Genomic DNA, 21,139 nt, shown 5'->3' with positions numbered 1-21,139 from the left:
GTCTTTACTATATTTGATCTTTTTTTTGCGGTTTGAAACTGCACAGGCTTCGAGGAAACATCTTGAAAAATTTTGAAAGGGCAAAGAATTGAGAGGAATTTCCGGACTTATATTACGTCCATGGTAATCACTTATAATACGTATAGGTATGGAATTTTCTCAAAGAGATGACCACAACCTAAAGTCTGATGAGGTGTAATTCTCATTATCGTCTTGTGCTAAATTGGATCCCACAAATTCATTCGGTGCTATAATGCTTTCAAAATCTGATAGCTCACTATTGGGCGATGAAGGGGAACCAGATTCTTCGCCGTGCGAACCCAATTTTGGCAAATAATTGTCATCATTTCCGTTTAAAAAATCAGTGCCTGTATTATCGTCATCTGAATCAAGTATTTCATCAATCAGCATTTCGGTAATTTTGTCTGAGCTCAGTTTTTTTGAGATGGTATTTCTTTATAAAATAAATACGAGAGAATAATTTTTTTTTTTAAGAGAGGCACTGTTGGTATGTATATGTACCAGTATAAAATACTAAAATACTACTGGTACATATAAGTACCAGCTCACTGAAACTCCACAAAATCAAGCAAATCCATAAAAATGTTTCACTAAATATGCTAAAGCTAGTAAATAAAATAAATATCTTCCATAAAAATAATTTTTTTGGCAGTTACAACTTTTTTTACAACGTGTCCGAACCTTTCACTATTTAACTCAAAACTGAGCGTACTGCACAGGAGAAAATGATTTAATTTTTATATGTATGTACCTCTAAAAACTAAACTAAAAAGCCTGCTTTGGTACATTTTTTATTCAGTTTGAGTGTGATTTTGATGATTTAGTCCAATATACACATTTAGTGGTACATACGGTGTACCAACAGGTTCGAAAGGGTTAAGCCACCCAAGCTAGTAAGTTTTAGTAACACGACAAAATGTACATAGATACTATGTTTAAATATTAGAACTTACCAATAAATGCTTGGATATTAGGAAGTCCGATGTCTAGAGGTTTTGTTCCTATTGGGATAACCTGAAATAAAAATTATTTTGATTATTAGTAAAAACAGTAAATAATTTAATTCGGAACGAATATTCGTACAATCTCGTAAGGATGAGTTCAAATTAGTATTTTTAATTTTGGAAAAATGGGCGAATTAGGCAAAGTATACTTATTCATATTTTAATTTACAAAGCGATATCTTGATAACCTTCAAAGCGATATATTGAGAACGGCTACAGACATTCAGATAGAAATTTGGAACGTAAACGGTTTCCCTAATCAAAGAAAGCCCGCCCTAAAATAAATATCACAAAAATTAGCCAGCACATAAAAAGATCACGTTTACACATGCCTCTAAATCGTCAATAGGTAATATACGTGTTTAAATTTGTTACAAATAACTAGATTATTTTCTGTCAAATTTGTTACGTTTCTCTTTGATTTTGTGCTTCCAATTAAATATTACACTCTAGAAGTGGAACTTTTTCTATGAAAAAATGTCCGCTACTTTAAAATTTGATGGTAATTACCGATTATCGCAGGGAAAATTTATATAATTAATAATTATATAATTAACGATTAGTAGTTAAGTACTGTTACGTGAGATGTACATCAGCCTTTAGGCAATTCGGAAAGGCAAATGTTTGAAAGCTGGTACATCCATGCGTGACAGATAAATTCACAAAAATCTGCGAACACACCATACTTGCGAATAGTGTAGCAGCTAACTTTGCCTTACGCGGTTTCCGGCCTTTTCAAATCGGGCAGCCAAACGAACAACACATAAAAGGAAGAGAAAAAATAGCATAATAAATTACCTTATAGCAGACGAAAGAACGAAGATAGACGGAGGATTCACCAACGAAGGAGGAACAAGTAAGGAAGGTTAAGTTCGGGTGTAACCGAACATTACATACTCAGTTGAGAGCTATGGTGACAACATAAGGGAAAATAACCAAGTAGGAAAATGAACCGAGGGAAACCCTGGAATGTGTTTGTATGACATGCGTATCAAATGAAAGGCATTAAAGAGTATTTTATGAGGGAGTGGGCCATAGTTCTATAGGTGGACGCCATTTAGGGATATAGCCATAAAGGTGGATCAGGGTTGACTCTAGAATGCGTTTGTACGATATGGGTATCAAATGAAAGGCGTTGATGAGTATTTTAAAAGGGAGTAATCCTTAGTTCCATAGGTGGAGGCCGTTTCGAGATATCGCCATAAAGGTGGACGAGGAGTGACCCTAGAATTTGTTTGTACAATATGGACATCAAACGAATGGTGTTAATGAGTATTTTAAAAGGGAGTGGGCCTTAGTTCTATAGGTGGATGCCGTTTCGAAATATCGCCATAAAAGTGGACCAGGGGTGACTCTAGAATGTGTTTGTACGATATGGGTATCAAATTAAAGGTATAAATGAGGGTTTTAAAAGGGAGTGATGGTTGTTGTATAGGTGGTCGCCTTTTCGAGATATCGCCATAAAGGTGGATCAAGGTTGACTCTAGAATGCGTTTGTACGATATGGGTATCAAATGAAAGGTGTTAATGAGTATTTTAAAAGGGAGTAATCCTTAGTTCCATAGGTGGACGCCGTTTCGAGATATCGCCATAAAGGTGGACCAGGGGTGACCCTAGAATTTGTTTGTACAATATGGGTATCAAAAGAAAGGTGTTAATGAGTATTTTAAAAGGAGTAATCCTTAGTTCCATAGGTGGACGCCGTTTCGAGATATCGCCATAAAGGTGGACGAGGAGTGACCCTAGAATTTGTTTTTACAATATGGCCATCAAACGAAAGGTGTTAATGAGTATTTTAACCCATTAACGCCCAAATAAAATCTGCTTGTAGGAAACACTTCTCGTTGTCATTTATTAATTCATTTGTGATTAAATATTTTTTCTTAATTTTTGAAAAAAATGGGTGTCCTCACCTGGGGACAATGGGCACTTTAGTAATGAAACTGACCAAAGCACTTGCGTTCAACGCAAAGTGTCTTCGTGCACAATTCACATCTCCATCGGCACTTAGCATGACAAACTACACACCGTAATTGGTTTGTCAATCGCTCAGGGTTGTGACCATTGTTTTTCGACTCTGCACCAACTACTGCGGATGATGGACGAGGTTGTCTGAATGAAGTAGGTTTCAAATACGTTCGCACAATGTGCCGCCTGAATGACAATTGATCCATAGGGGGTGTGCAGTCAGCTTTGCATATTAAAACATGTAGCCTCCAAGAATTACTAACTGCTAAATCCAAACAGTATGTGAAAATTGGCCACCACCACTTTTTTCCTCTGATAGAGACTCTATACAAACTAATAGATTGATCCATTTGGTCCACGCCTCCCATGCCTTGATTATAATTTATAATCAGTCTGGGTATCTCGAAATTCGCCTTTTCCTTTCGAATATTACACCAACGTCGTACTTTTCCTAAGGGTTCTATGTAATCAAAATTTGTTCCCATTGTGACCACATTATTGTCCTTCCATCGTACCATTGTAATCTCGTTATTTCTGTCGAAGCGATAATCATATTCTGCCCTGGAACTTGTTTTCTTCATTTCTTTTATGGATATAAGTGGACACCGTTTTGTTCTATTATCTCGTATTGTGCCAGTAGCTCTATAACCCAATCGCTTCAGGTCACATAACAGGTTATAGTTGGTAAAAAATTATCAAAATATACAATATGTTGCGTAGGTACTATAGGAAATTTTGCTAATAACGACTTGACTACCCGTTCACCAAGCGGTTCTTTTGTCACTTCCGCCGACTTACCACAGTACACGTCAAAAGCATAACAATATCCATCTGCACTTGTTGCTGCCCAATTTCTATAACCAAATCTAACCGGTTTTCCCATTATAAACTGTTTTGCAGGATGACGGCCAATGTATTTTATCATGGACTCATCCACGGAAAGAATTTCATGAAGAACTCCCCATTGGCTACTGTTTCTCTGAATCAGGTCACATAGGGGTCTTACTTTGAACATTTTATCAGTTGAACATGTGGCAAGATTGTTATCAACAAAGTGTAGATTTCTTTTGATTTCTAAGAACCTATTTCGACTCAATGCGGTTGCAACCATTGGAACGCGAAGATCGTCGTCAAGACTCCAATAAGCCCGTTCCGTGGGAAGTTCGTGGTAGCCACTTAAAAGCAAAATTCCCAAAAATCTTTTTAGCTCCTCGGTGCTTAGGACATAATTGTGTCTGTTATTTTGATTGGCGTACATAACGCTATTTTCGACAATCATTGTTAGGGCATCGATGTCAAAAATTTTCTCAAACAAATCCGAAGGGGTACGGTTATTTATTGTGCTAACAAAGATATCCAGTAGTTTTTTAACTGCATCCGTGGATTGATATTTGGTGCTATAATTAGGAGAAACCCGTTTCCAAACTGGTTCGCTGAAATTATCTGCATCGACCTTTTTGCGTTTGGCAAAGCGTGCAAGTGGCTCGTCGTCACTTTCATCCCAATCAATATCCTCTTGATGACGTGGCACTAATTCAATTCTCCCAGTCACATCATTCGGCATATTAATGCATACCAAGTCATCTTCATTTACCTCCTCTTCATCACTTACAATGGCAGGATCAGGAGGTATGACTAAAATATCATATTCAGAGTCATCGTCTTCGTTCTCCATTATCCAATTAACGGCCTCTTGAAGCTTTAAAAAATCAGTTTGACCCTTAAACACCTTACGATGTGCCATTTTTATGCATCTAAGACCACCTGTCAATTATAGAAAAACCTAATGGTTATGCCCATTGTCCCCAAGTGACGACATCACTGTAAAACTATACCTTGTTAACGCCTTTTTGTTTTTTTCAACAATATACCACTTCTAAAAGCTTGTACACTCTTCACTGATTGTTTTTGTGAAATTTTTTTACTTTGGACTTAAAATATATACGAAAAATATAAGTAACCAATCCGCAAAAATTAACTCCATGAAATGCACATGTTTGAAGCGCTCGAAATTTCACTTGATTGACGGAATCAACATATGTTTATGTTTACATATAATAGTTGTGCCATCTATATGTTATAATTGCATTTATGTTATCAGTTTCTGGTGGGTGAGATATAGATGTCGATATTTGAAGAGGTGTCCTCGTATGGGGACAGTGGGCGTTAATGGGTTAAAAGGGAGTGGGCCTTAGTTCTATAGGTGGACGCCGTTTCGAAATATCGCCACAAAGGTGGACCAGGGGTGACTAAAGAATGTGTTTGTACGATATGGGTATCAAATTAAAGGTATTAATGAGGGTTTTAAAAGGGAGTGGTGGTTGTTGTATAGGTGGTCGCATTTTCGAGATATCGCCATAAAGGTGGACCAGGGGTGACACTAGAATTTGTTTGTACAATATGGGTATCAAAAGAAAGGTGTTAATGAGTTTTTTAAAAGGGAGTAATCCTTAGTTCCATAGGTGGACGCCGTTTCGAGATATCGCCATAAAGGTGGGCCAGGGGTGACTCTAGAATTCGTTTGTGCAATATGGGTATCAAACGACAGGAGTTAATGAGTATTTTAAAAGGGAGTGGGCCTTCGTTCTATAGGTGGACGCCTTTTCGAGATATCGCCATAAAGGTGGACCAGGGGTGACTCTAGAATGAGTTTGTACGATATGGGTATCAAATTAAAGGTATTAATGAGAGTTTTAAAAGGGAGTGGTGGTAGTTGTATATGTGTAGGCGTTTTCCAGATATCGACCAAAATGTGGACCAGGGTGACCCAGAACATTATCTGTTGGATACCGCTAATTTATTTATATATTTATTGCCTGCCAAAATTTTAAGGGTTTTTTATTTCGCCCTGCAGAACTTTTTCATTTTCTTCTACTTAATATGGTAGGTGTCACAACCATTTTATAAAGTTTTTTCTAAAGTTATATTTCGCGTCAATAAAACAATCCAATTACCTTACCATGTTTCATCCCTTTTTTCGTATTTGGTATAGAATTATGGCATTTTTTTCATTTTTCGTAATTTTCGATATCGTACATAATTATATATTTTTAACATTAAAACTTTACACCTAAATTATTAAATCTTACAGTTTATATCACAGTCCTAATTGTTCTAATAAAAAACGTGTTAAATTTTGATGGTATAATTAAGAACATTTAGGATCTCCTTTTCTTGCTATCGCAATGTAACACGCTTTTATTAGAACAATTAGGACTGTCATATAAACTGTAAGATTTAATAATTTAGGTGTAAAGTTTTAATGTTAAAAATATATAATTATGTACAATATAGAATTTTTTTTGTCGCAGACGAAAAAGCCTAATTATCGTTTAAGCTTACAATGAACTTATAAAGTGTTATATTTCTTTAGAGTCAATTTATTGTTTACTTTTTAGTTAATTTTATTAACCAAAATAATAAAAGCTTATTTTTAAAAAAGTTTTTTTTCTTTAATTTTATTTTTTACTTTTTAGTTCGTTTTATTAACAAGTAATAGAAGCTTGTTCTTATAAAAGCTTTAAATATAAGTATAGGGGTGAAACAAAAACACATATATCAGTTACATCTGCGTATAATGCGTATTGCAATTTATTAGTACACATTTTATGCGCAGCAACTTCAGAGGTGTATTTAAAGTTTAAAGCATTGTAAATATAAGTATTGAAGTCATGAGCCTGGGCATTCGCGCAATTTTAGTGATGTAAATTGCATGGCGCCAGCGCCAATGCGGTGCCAGCTCAATGGTAGCTCATTGACGAAATTACTCCAAGCGAATTTTTTACGCTTCTTAGTAGTGAGTGCGTAGTACATTTTACTTGCGCTATTGAGTGAAACGACTTTTGTGTGTCAGGCACGAGTTTGGTGTTATTGGCGCTACTGGCAGTGATGACACTGAGCTGTTGACGGTAGCGCTGGTAGTTCAGATTTTGAATCAGAGAAAGAATTGATGACCCGTGTGAATTATTATGGCTTTGGCCGTGTAAATTATTATGGTGTATTTGTATATTTTAGATTTAATGCACAATTAATATTTGTGTGTTTGAGCGGCCAAATAATAACAGTAGTATTGCTAAAGTGCTGCTTAGTTGATGGAATGTCGCTAATTTCTTAGCGATGATCAGCAGATTGTCAATATTTCGTTCAACGGACGCGCGAAATTGCCACATCTGCTCAAATTTTCCAAAGATTTTCCATTCTTGATTTAACTTAAGCTGTTATGCCAATATTTTTCAGCTAGCTTTTTTCAAATAGGTAATTTTTCCAAAAGCAAAATAAATTACAGAAAAGATTACAGGGTTAAACAGCCTTAAAAATTCAGCTATGTTGGTTATACACAGGAATACAACAGAGGGTTGTGTCTCCGCTTTTCGCAAGCGATGAGATTCACCACGCGTGACACGTGATTCACCACGTCCAAATATCACAATCCACGGATAGGTACCGGCGTGTTTGTATGGGACTTAGGCTGTTATGCCAAAGTAAATACAAATCTTTACCGATAACTGTGTTATCGATTAATTTATCGAATTCTAACAAAGTAATATTGCATTGTCATCGGAGTTATACATGTGTGCAAAATTTCAGCTCAATCGGACACCGGGAAGTGTATCAAATTTAACTTGCAAGATTCCATTACAGACAACAAAAGTGAAAGTAAATAAAAGCTTATAATATAATAAATAACGTTCAAACAGCGAGCTGCATGGGCTATGGTCATGTGTAGGTAGGCTGACTATTGCTCCGTATCGGTGCATATACCTGCATGTAAGCGTCGCATGATAGTATAAATAGCTCCTGCAATTCTCTGTACATCACTAATTTAGATGTAGTTATCATTAAAGAAATCTATAAACTGTTGTCAAAGCTGTGAATGCGCAGTAGCGAAAGAATGGTACTTTAGCGAAAAGTATCCTAGGTGAAAGAAAATTTGCTATAAGCTATCGAGATACACAACCCGTTAGCTCAACACCCAGGCGCCTTAGTGTAGTAGCTGATAGGGCCATACTGTCTTGATTTTCATTATGATGAAAGGGAATAGAGTGGCCATTCTTTTACATACTGAGTGCAAAACAATACAACTGTTTGGATATAGTAGACAGCTCAATACACACCTGAGTGTCTAGGGAGTGAGTTAGTTTAGTAAGGTATAATGTAAGCGAAGATTTGAGAACGGAATTTATGTAGCAGTGTGCTCACCTAAAATAAGCTGAGCAAATAAGTTGAGGATGAATTTCGAGAGTGTGGGCTACCAAATGTAATGCTGGTATGAAGCATCTCTATGGGGATATGTATGCAAACGCGAGCAGGTATGGCTTGTTGTAATGCCAATTTATGTGCAGCGTTGATAATGCATGATATATTCTTGCATATGAGGTACATTTGAGTCAACAGAAGGGTCTTGTTCTTTTGTTTACTTCTTTTGAATAGTTCGTTAATAATGGATAGGCATACTCACTCATAGATGTTCATACACACGATTGATATATGTTCAGTGTAATAAGCTACCATGCTCACTTAGTGATCAGTAAGCGTTAGTAAGCGTGTGTATATCCATCCACACATGAATTGATAAGAGGATCTTGTTTCTCTAGTTTTTTTTTATTGATAATGCGAATGTTTGCTCGTGTATATACATACACACGATTGACATTACAACCAACCATGCAAAGTACAATGTTTAGGCGGTAGTCAATTTGCGTCAATAAGCATACCCTTGGCTGTGTAAAGGTACATATAAACATATCGACATATTCAGAGTGGGTTTAATACCTCCCAAGAGCCATTTTTTTTTTCTTAGATTGCTACATTTGAATAACTAACTAATAATATTTACACTTATCTATGGTTATGCGTACACTTAAGATTATGTTCAATAGGTAATTAGTATACATACATCGATAAGCAAACTCATACATCCACATATATATATATATACAAATATGTTTATTTAGGGTGAATTTAATAACACCCGAATGCGACAATTGGTGAGGAGCCTAATTTACGGCAAACCAGTACAAATGTAGACTAGGAAATTTGAATTGAAATTTAGTTTTTTTTTGAAGGAAGTTATGACAAGCCTGAATAAAGGCAACCTGAAATAAGGATAGTTCATGACAGTAGTAGATCGTTAAGAGAGAGGAGTAAAACAATGTACTAAACAGTAGTAGATCGTTAAGAGAGAGGAGTAAAACAATGTACTAAATAATAAGCGATATGGCATTAAACGAAATGAATTGCTAAGCATAAACCGAAGTGGTGTGTGATGATTGGGGGGGAAGTGGGTGATCGCCTTGGCTAGACAGACGGACACATGGACGGAGGTTTGATATTAGGGTCGACCAACACTGGCCACGGTCGACAATGGTAGGGAGGGATAGTGAAAGCAGAAGGGCCAATCTCGATTTTATGGAGATAAACTGCATCGACGATGAAGGCGCGTCATGAGAGTGGCCACTCCCATTGAAGGGTAGGTATTTTCCATCGATATAGCACAGGGGTACGAAATTTTTCTTTTTGTTATCAACCTGTGGTTTAACTGTCATCGGCATCGATCTATACAGACCCACCCCAATCCGGCGAGCTCAGTCGATAAAGCAAGCGTACCCAGCGGATCGGCAGACCATAGCTTCTCCTTTTTCGAGACGCTCTTAGCCACAACCCAGGTAACCTTACTGGTGGTAGGTAACACCAATGGTAGGTAAACGAACAAAAGCGGAACCGTAACAGTACGTAAATGCACGTAATATCGTTACATGTAAACTAGGCCTAAACCGATATACCTGTATGTATTTCGGTGTGCTGATTTCGAATTTTTAGTCAGATTCACCCCAAAAATTTTGTGATATTTAAAAAAAGGTCATATGTCGGTACAAAATTTGTGGTGTAAGATGTTATATAAAGGAGTTCGTAGAATATTTTCGGATCGAACTCCAATGTCGTAAGGATGAATGGAAAGTGAGCTATTTTCAATATTGAAATTTTTGTTTTAAAACGCACTACTGACCTCATTTGTCATCGATTTGCAAGTTTTTTTGTTTAAATGGAAGCTTTTGTGAGATTAAGTAGCAAGTGTGATATTTATCTTATCTGTCAACTGCCTGACAGGATGTTCAAGATGGGTACTTTTTCACGTTTTGGCATCGTTTTGACAGGATGTTCAATATAGCAGCAGATACGGCCGGTTATCTTCAGCGGGTGATAGAAAGAGATGAGCCCACTACAGCCACTTTAAAAATCAGCTGATGCGTTCTTCTTTTTAGTTTTGATGCCTTTGCCAAAGATATCACACTTGCCTTATCCACAATGTACTAGTTGAGATAAGTTTTTGAATGTTTCTTTTGTTTACATAACCTTTCAGCGCAAAGTGTACAAAACAGGCGAATTTTGAAGGAATTCATTTCATTTCAGTAAACATAAACAAGTTAATAATAATTGTGAGCTAATCCAAGATGAAAAAAAAATTATAAGAATACATTTTAAATGTCCATGAAAATTGGTTTATTGATTTTTGAGTTTTTTTAATTGACGAAAGATTATCGATGAGTTATGGATTATTATCGATTTATAATAAAAATGTATCGATTATCTATCGAAAAGATATCAATGTTATCAAAAATGGATCGAATTTTAATAGGAACCTGCGCCCGTATTACCTGTTACGATCCATGATAGAAACTATTTTTTTAAATCACATTAGCTCTGAAATGGTGGATCAGATTAATGGCATATGCGATTTAGCGACAAATAGTACTCGTTAGATCCATAACTTATTATAATTTTTAGAAATAGTTTCACAGTTGCGTAGTTATCGTTTGAGTGAAAATGGTTTTCAGTCACTGATCGTAACACGTAATATGGGTCTTGCCTACTTAAGCAGAAGAGGACGGATCCAACCGGGTGAAAGGACCAGATGGAAAACGATATAAATTCCCTTGGAGACTTGTTGGACGGGCATAACCGTTTAAGCGGTTGAGCGCAGAAAGTTATCGATTTATTATCGAAAATATCGATATGTTACTAAATCAAACCGATTTGTTATCGAAAAGGTATCGATTTTATTGGAAAAGTTATCAGTATGTTATCGAATTGTTATCATAGCATTTGTTATCGGCGCATTATCGATTTGTTATTGTAAGTTTTCGATTTAATATCGAAAAGTTGTCGATTTGTTATAAAAGCCTTTCGATTTGCTATAGAAAATTTATCGATTTGCTATCAAAAGGTTATAGATTTGCTATCGAAAAGTTAGATATTTGTTATGGAAAAGTTATCGATTGCCTATCGAAAAGTTATTGATTTGTTATCACAAGGTTTTCGATTTGTTAACTAAATGTTATCGAACAGTTACCGCAGTATTTTCATTTTGTTGTCGGCATATTATCGATTTGTTATCGAAAAGTTTTCGATGTGTTTTATAAAATTTATCGATTTTTTTTTTTATTTGTTATTAAAAGATTATCGATTTGCTTTCGAAAAATTAGAAATTTGTTACCGAAAGGTTAACGATTGTTATTTAAATGTTACCAACTTTTTTAGAAAAATATAGATTTGTTATCGAAATGTTTTTGATTCTTTATATAAATGCTACCATTTGGTTTTTGCCATGCAAATATTAATTAACGACCATTTCGATATGAAATCGATGATAAACCAGTAACCCAACGATCACAATCTGATAAGAAACCAATAAGAAGAAAAGGACTTAGAACAAGCCGATAACTGGACAATAATAAATCGCCTCGATAATCATCGGAAAGTAAAACAAGTAAGGAAGGTTAAGTTCGGGTGTAACCGAACATTACATACTCAGTTGAGAGCTATGGAGACAAAATAAGGAAAATCACCATGTAGGAAAATGAAACGAGGGAAGCCCTGGAATGTGTTTGTATGACATGTGTATCAAATGAAAAGCATTAAAGAGTATTTTATGAGGGAGTGGGCCATAGTTCTATAGGTGGACGCCATATAGCGATATAGCCATAAAGGTGGATCAGGGTTGACTCTAGAATTCGTTTGTACGATATGGGTATCAAATGAAAGGTGTTAATGAGTATTTTAAAAGGGAGTAATCCTTAGTTCCATAGCTGGACGCCGTTTCGAGATATCGCCACAAAGGTGGACCAGGGGTGACCCTAGAATTTGTTTGTACAATATGGGCATCAAACGAAAGGTGTCAATGAGTATTTTAAAAGGGAGTGGGCCTTAGTTCTATAGGTGGACGCCGTTTCGAAATGTCGCCATAAAGGTGGACCAGGGGTGACTCTAGAATGTGTTTGTACGATATGGGTATCAAATTAATGGTATTAATGAGGGTTTTAAAAGGGAGTGGTGCTTGTTGTATAGGTGGTCGCATTTTCGAGATATCGCCATAAAGGTGGACCAGGGGTGACCCTAGAATTTTTTGTACAATATGGGTATTAAAAGAAAGGTGTTAATGAGTATTTTAAAAGGGAGTAATCCTTAGTTCCATAGGTGGACGCCGTTTCGAGATATCGCCATAACGGTGGAGCAGGGGTGACCCTAGAATTTGTTTGTATAATATTGGTATGAAAAGAAAGGTGTTAATGAGTATTTTAAAAGGGAGTAATCCTTAGTTCCATAGGTGGACGCCGTTTCGAGATATAGCCATAAAGGTGGGCCAGGGGTGACTCTAGAATTCTTTTGTGCAATATGGGTATCAAATGAAAGGTGTTAATGAATATTTTTAAAAGGGAGTGGGCCTTCGTTCTATAGGTGTTCGCCTTTTCGAGATATCGCCATAAAGGTGGACCAGAGGTGACTCTAGAATTTGTTTGTACGATATGGGTATCAAATGAAAGGTGCTAATGAGTATTTTAAAAGGGAGTGGGCCTTAGTTCTATAGGAGGACGCCTTTTCGAGATATCGCCATAAAGGTGGACCAGGGGTGACTATAGAATTTGTTTGTACGATATGGGTATCAAATGAAAGGTATTAATGAGAGTTTTAAAAGGGAGTGGTGGTAGTTGTATATGTGAAGGCGTTTTCCATATATCGGCCAAAATGTGGACCAGGGTGACCCAGAACATCATCTGTTGGATACCGCTAATTTATTTATTTATGTAATACCTGCCAAGATTTTAAAGGTTATTTATTTCGCCCTGCAGAACTTTTTCATTTTCTTCTACTTAATATGGTAGGTGTCACAACCATTTTATAAAGTTTTTTCTAAAGTTATATTTCGCGTCAATAAATCAATCCAATTACCTTACCATGTTTCATCCCTTTTTTCGTATTTGGTATAGAATTATGGCATTTTTTCATTTTTCGTAATTTTCGATATTGAAAAAGTGGGCGTGGTCATAGTCGGATTTCGTTCATTTTTCATACCAAGATAAAGTGAGTTCAAGTAAGCACGTGAACTAAGTTCATTAAAGATATGTCGATTTTTGCTCAAGTTATCGTGTTAACGGCCATGCGGAAGGAAAGACGGACGACTGTGTTAAAAAACTGGGCGTGGCATCAACCGATTTCGCCCATTTTCACAGAAAACAGTTAACGTCATAAAGTCTATGCCCCTACCAAATTTCAAAAGGATTAGTTAATTTTTGTTCGACTTATGGCGTTAAAAGTATCCTAGACAAATTAAATGAAAAAGGGCGGAGCCACGCCCATTTTTAAATTTTCTTTTATTTTTGTATTTTGTTGCACCATATCATTACTGGAGTTGAATGTTGACATAATTTACTTATATACTGTAAAGATATTAAATTTTTTGTTACAATTTTACTTTAAAAAATTTTTTTTTTTTAAAGTGGGCGTGGTCCTTCTCCGATTTTGCTAATTTTTATTGAGCGTACATACACTCAGAGAAAAACGCCGTTCTAAAATCCAGCACCACCGGACTCAATTCAAGCTTTTCATGTTCTTACTTTTTTGTTCTTGAAAAACGAACGACCTGTTCTTAAAACAACAACTTTGTTCTTGAACTGACACCATTTTCTTTAAAACAGAACGGCTGGTCTTAAAATATGAACAAATGTTCTATTAATGAGAACGGTGTTCTTAAATTAAGCCCAAGAAAAAAAAACGGTACAATTCGTGTGCACTACAATGTTAAATACAACATTTGGCACCAGCTATCAAACAGTTGTAATGGCCCAGCGGCTATGAAGTTCATCTTGCGATCGTGTGGCGCGAGTTCGATCCCCGTCAAACTATGGATTTTTTTAAAACAATTTTTTTTTGTTCTATTTTTTTTAGCTCTTATTTTTCGTTCAGTACCATTCACATATGCACAGGTAATTCTCAAACCTGTTATGAAATGTTTTAAGTATATATGCAGATTACGTCTTCAAATAAGAACAATTTCTCAATAAGAGAAATGTATGAGAAAATGCTTATTATACATTTTTTCTTAAACTTTTGAATTTAAATAACAATTTTTTTGTTATAAATATTTTTTATTTATGACAAAAAATTATTATTAATAAAAAATAAATAAATATATTTAAAAAATACTTTCCCCTCCCACCAAAGATCAAGCACGAACCGTTCTTAAATTGAGACCGAAAAATGTTAAATTGACCCCAAATCGTTCTCGAAGCGTGAGAACGAAAAATCCTAAATCAAGCCCAAGTAGTGCTTGAAATGAGCACAGAAGTTTCACACATCAATACCAAACTGGTCATAAAATACGAACGGTGTGCTTGGAAAAACTGTTCTTAAAACAATCCCATCGGTCACGAGTTAAGAAAAAACGTACTTAACAGACTTTTGTCAACGAATGTTCTTAATTTTGAACTTGTTTCGTTCGTTTTAGAACGATTTTTTCTCTGAGTGTATAGTAATAGCAGCAACGTTCCTGCCAAATTTCATCATGATATCTTCAACGACTGCAAAATTACAGCTTGCAAATATTTTAAATTACCTTCTTTTAAAAGTGGGCGCTGCCACGCCCACTGTCCAAAATTTTACTAATTTTCTGTTCTGCGTCATAACCTCAACTTATCTACCAAGTTCCGTCTCTTTATCTGTCTTTTGTAATGAATTATCGCACTTTTTCGGTTTTTCGAAATTTTCGATATCGAAAAAGTGGGCGTGGTTATAGTCCGATATCGTTCATTTTAAATAGCGATCTGAGATGAGTGCTCAGGAACCTACGTACCAAATTTCATCAGATACCTCAAAATTTACTCAAGTTATCGTGTTAACGGACGGACGGACGGACGGACATGGCTCAATCAAATTTTTTTTCGATCCTGATTATTTTAATATATGGAAGTCTATATCTATCTCGATTCCTTTATATATGTACAACCAACCGTTATCCAATCAAACTTAATATACTCTGTGAGCTCTGCTCAACTGAGTATAACAACAAGGTAATCCCTCAGAAGGGAAGTCAGCAACTAATGATATATATTTCTGGTTCGAAACTAGACCTAAAGTGCCAAATAAGCATTAGTATCTAGATTTTCTTCAGTTATAAAATGTACAGTTTGAATTTTTGTCTTTCATATTTAACATATTGTCACGGATATTACCACCCCTAAATTATCCCATCACTAAGGCGATGCTAAGGCCATGCCAAGCAGTATTTACGTTAATAATCAAATCAAGTATACACATATATAAGGCAGCCCAGAGAGATGTCACACACAGATGCATTTACTTATACGGCTATGTGCGCGCGAGAGACTGTAAACTACAAACATTCACATCAATAATTCAATCTTTATGTATCTACATAAACGAATAAATAATTGCGTCTACACATATGTACGTATACGAGCAGCGGAGCGGTAATGCACAAACACATGCATATATCTTATCTCAGTGGTCACAAGAGAGGGCAATAATTTGTGCACGTAGTTGTGGCTGGCGATTTTGTAGCCGAAACAACTAGTAACTTCTGGAAATCGAAGAGCCTAGAAGTATGCAGCGTAAACTATAAAAGCGGTACAGGCGAGTAAGAAGTAATTCAGTTTGAGTTGAGCAATCAATCAGTTATTGATTAAGCACGCGATCTGGCGGCCAATAGTAGAGTTTAATTTGAGTTATCAATCAGTTTGGTTATTAAGCCAGCGAGTAGCAAAGTATAAGTGTTATTGTGAAGTACTTCAATAAAGGCCATTTTTCCATTATTCAATATTGGAGTTATTTATTCAACAGTTTAGCGATACGAACTTAGCAGAGGATTGCAAATAAGATGATTTGCAAGTAAATTCGTTACAATTGGTGTCAGAAGAGGAATTGTTGAATAAATTCCAGAGGACAACAAGGACATGGCAAAGTTCAGTGAATTGAAGATCCAGCAACTAAAGAAGGAGTTGGAGAGCCGTGGATTGAATACAAGCGGCGTTAAACTTGAACTTCAGGCACGGCTACGAGAGGCAATGGAAGGAGAAGGAATTGATGTGGAAGAGTATGACTTTCATCTTGATGGCGAGGAAATAACAAAAATCGAAGAAACACCGCAGACAATGGCGAACACAGACTTGAACATGATTTTGGCTGCAATATCTGCTCAAACATCGACAGTGGCATCTCAACTAGAAGAACAGAAAACGTATATGTCATCTCAACTAGAAGAACAGAAGACGTATATGGTATCCCAGATGGAAGCACAAGAAACGCGTATATCCGAAATGTCGTCGCGAATGTCATCTCAGCTGGAATCGCAGGAGAACCGTATAACAGCGAACATTGAAGCACAAGAGGCACGGATATCCGAAATGTCGGCTCAAATTTCAGCACAGATATCATCGCAGATCTCTGCTCAACTGGAAGAGCAAGAAGGACGTATTTCCTCGAAGTTGGAGGCGCAAGATACAAAAATTTTACAGTTTGAAGAAAAAATCGAGGCCGAGGTGGATGCTTTGAGAGGACGTATCGAGCAGTTGCAACTGAATCGCCCAGCAGTTTCAACTAGTAATTCAAAGGTAAAAACACCATCCTTTGACGGTTCTGTTCCTTTCCAGGTCTTTAAGCTACAGTTTGAGAAGACCGCAGCAGTGAACAACTGGAATGTGGAAGATAAAGTTGCCGCACTCTTCGTAGCATTGAAAGGACCAGCTGCCGAAATCTTACAGACTATGTACGAACGGAACAGTTATGACGCATTGATGGCTGCTGTAGAACGGCGATACGGAAGCGAACACAGGAAACAGATATTTCAAATAGAATTGCAAAACCGCTACCAAAAAGCTAACGAGACTTTGCAGGAGTTTGCTTCGGACATTGAAAGATTGGCTCATCTTGCAAATGCGGATGCACCCGTGGAATACACCGAGAGGGTAAAAATCCAGAGTTTTATAAATGGCATACGAGATGTGGAAACGAAGCGGGCTACATATGCGAATCCCAAACTAACATTTGCTGAAACGGTATCGCATGCTCTGATACAGGAAACAGCGTCGCTTCTGTGTAAGCCAGTTTTCAAAGCACGCCGTGTGGAAGTAGAAAGGCCAGAGTGGGTAGAAACAATTTTGGAAGCACTGAAGGGATCTCAACAGAATAATGCCGGAGTTATTAAATGTTTCAAGTGCGGCAACCCAGGTCACATTGCACGTCATTGCGATCTTGGTCCTAATAGTTCCAACAATGTGGGTGGCCATAAACGCAATGCTGGAGGAGATGAGCAAGAGCGAGTAAGAGGTAGGGAGCTAGATCCAGCTATTGAATGCCCTGTGATATCTGTGTCGCAAATTGGTAGAAAATCGAGCAGCCTTACCGTCAGAGGGAATGTGGATGGCAAAGAACGAGTACTGACTGTAGATACGGGCGCATCTCATTCCTTGATCCGATCTGACTTGGTCAACAGGAGAGTAAAACCGTTACCTGGAGCAAAGTTGCGTACGGTCACTGGCGAGTATAACCAAGTTCAGGGAGAAGTGATATGTGAAGTATTGATTGGGAAGGTCATGGTTCTACACAAATTTGTTGTGGCGGAGATTGTTGATGAAGTTATATTGGGAGTGGATTTCTTGGTTGACCATGACATCAAGATCGATATGCAGAGAAGGGTGATGCGTTATGAGAACCAAGATGTGCCACTTAACTTTAGTTTGGAAAAAGGGTTCAGCAGTAATCGGGTACTGGTGGAGAATACTCAACGAAGGCCACGAAATTCAAAGGTAAAGGTTGATAGATCGAATGGGCCAAATAAATCAAAATCAAAAGTACCTGCGAGAGAAACACTGGCATTGACAAAACCTAAAAGACGCAGGAAAACGAAGAAAGAATGCGAGGGTAGTTTCAAGCCGGAGCGCACTACTGTTGTAAAATGTGGGAACGATACCGATTATGCAAAGAAAATTCGTCCAGCGCAAGCTCTACGAAGTGGTTCATTGGCCAAACAACAGAGTGTGAAGGAACGAACCAGGGTATTGAGTGGTACGATGAAACACAGGTACCATGAGAACAATAATTCGAAAGGTTTCTTGGCGGGAGATTTGGTAGTGTTATACAACCCTCACCGGCGGAAAGGTGTTCCATCCAAATTTCGGTGCAGTTGGGAAGGCCCGTATAAGGTTGTGAAGAAGATCAGTGATACCATCTACCGCATACAAAGCATTGAGAAACCACGGAGTAGAAGAGTGGTACATTTGGCGATGCTAGCAGCGTTTAGATTGAGAGATTTGTCTGATCGGGACGATCAGACTTAGGTGGAGGGCAGTGTCACGGATATTACCACCCCTAAATTATCCCATCACTAAGGCGATGCTAAGGCCATGCCAAGCAGTATTTACGTTAATAATCAAATCAAGTATACACATATATAAGGCAGCCCAGAGAGATGTCACACACAGATGCATTTACTTATACGGCTATGTGCGCGCGAGAGACTGTAAACTACAAACATTCACATCAATAATTCAATCTTTATGTATCTACATAAACCAGGGATGCACCTTAACGTTAAGCTAATCGTTTATCAAAAAATTTCCACCGTTTCCGTTGAAACACTTCGAAATATTATCGATAAAGAAATTATCAAGATAAATTGTATCTCGTTTTTAACCGAAACGAAAAGCTTTCGTTAACGTTAAAAACGTTAACGAAAACGTGATACTTTATGTTTGAATTGTGCTGGCAATGCTATAGCCATGGTGAAGCCGTAAGGTGGCAACAACGAGCGCACATACACACACAAACTCTATGTAATTTGTTTGTGTAATTCGTTGGTGGTAATGTCAAAAATACTCTGAGAAATGTTCATACTGTCAAAATTCATGAGAAAAGTTGCAATCAGCTTGGATAATGCTTTCACCTTTAATGACTCCGCCATCAATCAGCTTTGCCAGCATAGTTTGAAATTAATAATCAACATAAACGATTTGATTTCGTTTTGATATGGCAGAAAACGAAACGAAATCATTTCGTTAATTTGACGATCTTAACGTTAAGAAACGAAACGAAATGACTTCGTTCCGTTTATTAACGTTGATTATCGTAACGAAATGATATCGTTTCGTTGGTTAAGCATGCCTGACATAAACGAATAAATAATTGCGTCTCCACATATGTACGTATACGAGCAGCGGAGCGGTAATGCACAAACACATGCATATATCTTATCTCAGTGGTCACAAGACAGGGCAATAATTTGTGCACGTAGTTGTGGCTGGCGATTTTGTAGCCGAAACAACTAGTAACTTCTGGAAATCGAAGAGCCTAGAAGTATGCAGCGTAAACTATAAAAGCGGTACAGGCGAGTAAGAAGTAATTCAGTTTGAGTTGAGCAATCAATCAGTTATTGATTAAGCACGCGATCTGGCGGCCAATAGTAGAGTTTAATTTGAGTTATCAATCAGTTTGGTTATTAAGCCAGCGAGTAGCAAAGTATAAGTGTTATTGTGAAGTACTTCAATAAAGGCCATTTTTCCATTATTCAATATTGGAGTTATTTATTCAACAGTTTAGCGATACGAACTTAGCAGAGGATTGCAAATAAGAGGATTTGCAAGTAAATTCGTTACAATATGTATATTCGAGATATAGGACACCAAAAAACAAACTACTACCAGCTTAAGGAGCTTTGACTATGAGTATACCTCTTTTATCCACACCTTCCCTTCTGTTCGGAACTATCGAAAAAGGGGATAATATCGTACTACAGGCAACTTTGGAATTTAGAAAAGAACTAGATTTAAACTGTAAATGTTTACATTAGTTCGTAACTATCGAAGAAGTGCCAATAGAGAACTAGTTCTAAAGTGGAAATTTGTATCTAGTTTTGAATTAGAGAAAAGGTTAATTTCGCCGGTTGAGAGTATGTAAAAGTGATAGATGGCGAACTCGTAGTGGACCCACAAGCACCAGAAGCGCACTAGTTTTGAACTAGAGAATTTCCCTACGGGGGAATTCCCGATAACGAACCCAGAGTTAGATATAGACATGAAGAAGCTTGAATAGCAATACACGTTCTCTCCAATCTCTAATGTTGTAGGACGACTCGAGAAACACTGGATAAATCTAGGGTTCTAAAAAAAGGGACCTAATTATCAATTCGAGAACAGGAGATCGCACAACAGGACACTAACATATATGTAAATAAATATAATTCAAAAACAAGTAAGGAAATCTAAGTACGGGTGAAACCGAACATTACATACCCAGCTGTGCACTTGAAATGCTGTTGTTGTTTGTTTTATGTGCTTAATAGTGTTACAAGGCTGCGCAATAATACATATACATATTGTAACGTATTTGCTGCAAATCCTCTTATTTGCAATCCTCTGCTAAGTTCGAATCACTAAACTGTTGAATAAATAACTCCAATATTGAATAATGGAAAAATGGCCTTTATTAAAGTACTTCACAATAACACTTATACTTTGCTACTCGCTGGCTTAATAACCAAACTGATTGATAACTCAAATTAAACTCTCTATTGGACGCCAGATCGCGTGCTTAATCAATAACTCATTGATTGCTCAACTCAAACTGAATTACATTTTACTCGCTTGTGCCGCTTTTATAGTTTACGCTGCATACATCTAGGCTCTTCTATTTCCAGAACTTACCAACTATTTCGAGTGTTTATAGTTCTCGTATAGTTTCTACTTGTTTACAATTTTCTACTTTTCAGCGTCTCTCAGATGTATGTGAGTTTGTAGTTTACAGTCTCTCGCACACACATAGGCGTATAAGTAAATGCATCTGTGTGCGACATCTCTCGG

General features: G+C 37.0%; 1 protein-coding gene across 18 annotated transcripts in view; it reads right to left on the bottom strand.

Moving 5' to 3' along the window:
* Window positions 1-21,139, bottom strand: part of LOC137234767 (organic cation transporter protein) — a 174,090-nt gene that overhangs the window by 55,519 nt on the left and 97,432 nt on the right. For all 18 annotated transcript variants that reach the window (XM_067758228.1, XM_067758198.1, XM_067758202.1 and 15 more), the window contains one exon: window positions 975-1,035. The gene's annotated coding sequence lies outside the window, so the exon portion shown is untranslated. The remainder of the gene's footprint in view (window positions 1-974; window positions 1,036-21,139) is intronic.

Source organism: Eurosta solidaginis, chromosome 1, assembly GCF_040869045.1.
Source record: "Eurosta solidaginis isolate ZX-2024a chromosome 1, ASM4086904v1, whole genome shotgun sequence".
In the NCBI taxonomy this organism is placed as follows: Eukaryota; Metazoa; Arthropoda; class Insecta; order Diptera; family Tephritidae; genus Eurosta; species Eurosta solidaginis.
Note: the sequence above shows the minus strand (reverse complement) of the source record. Positions and strands in the feature narration are given on the sequence as shown.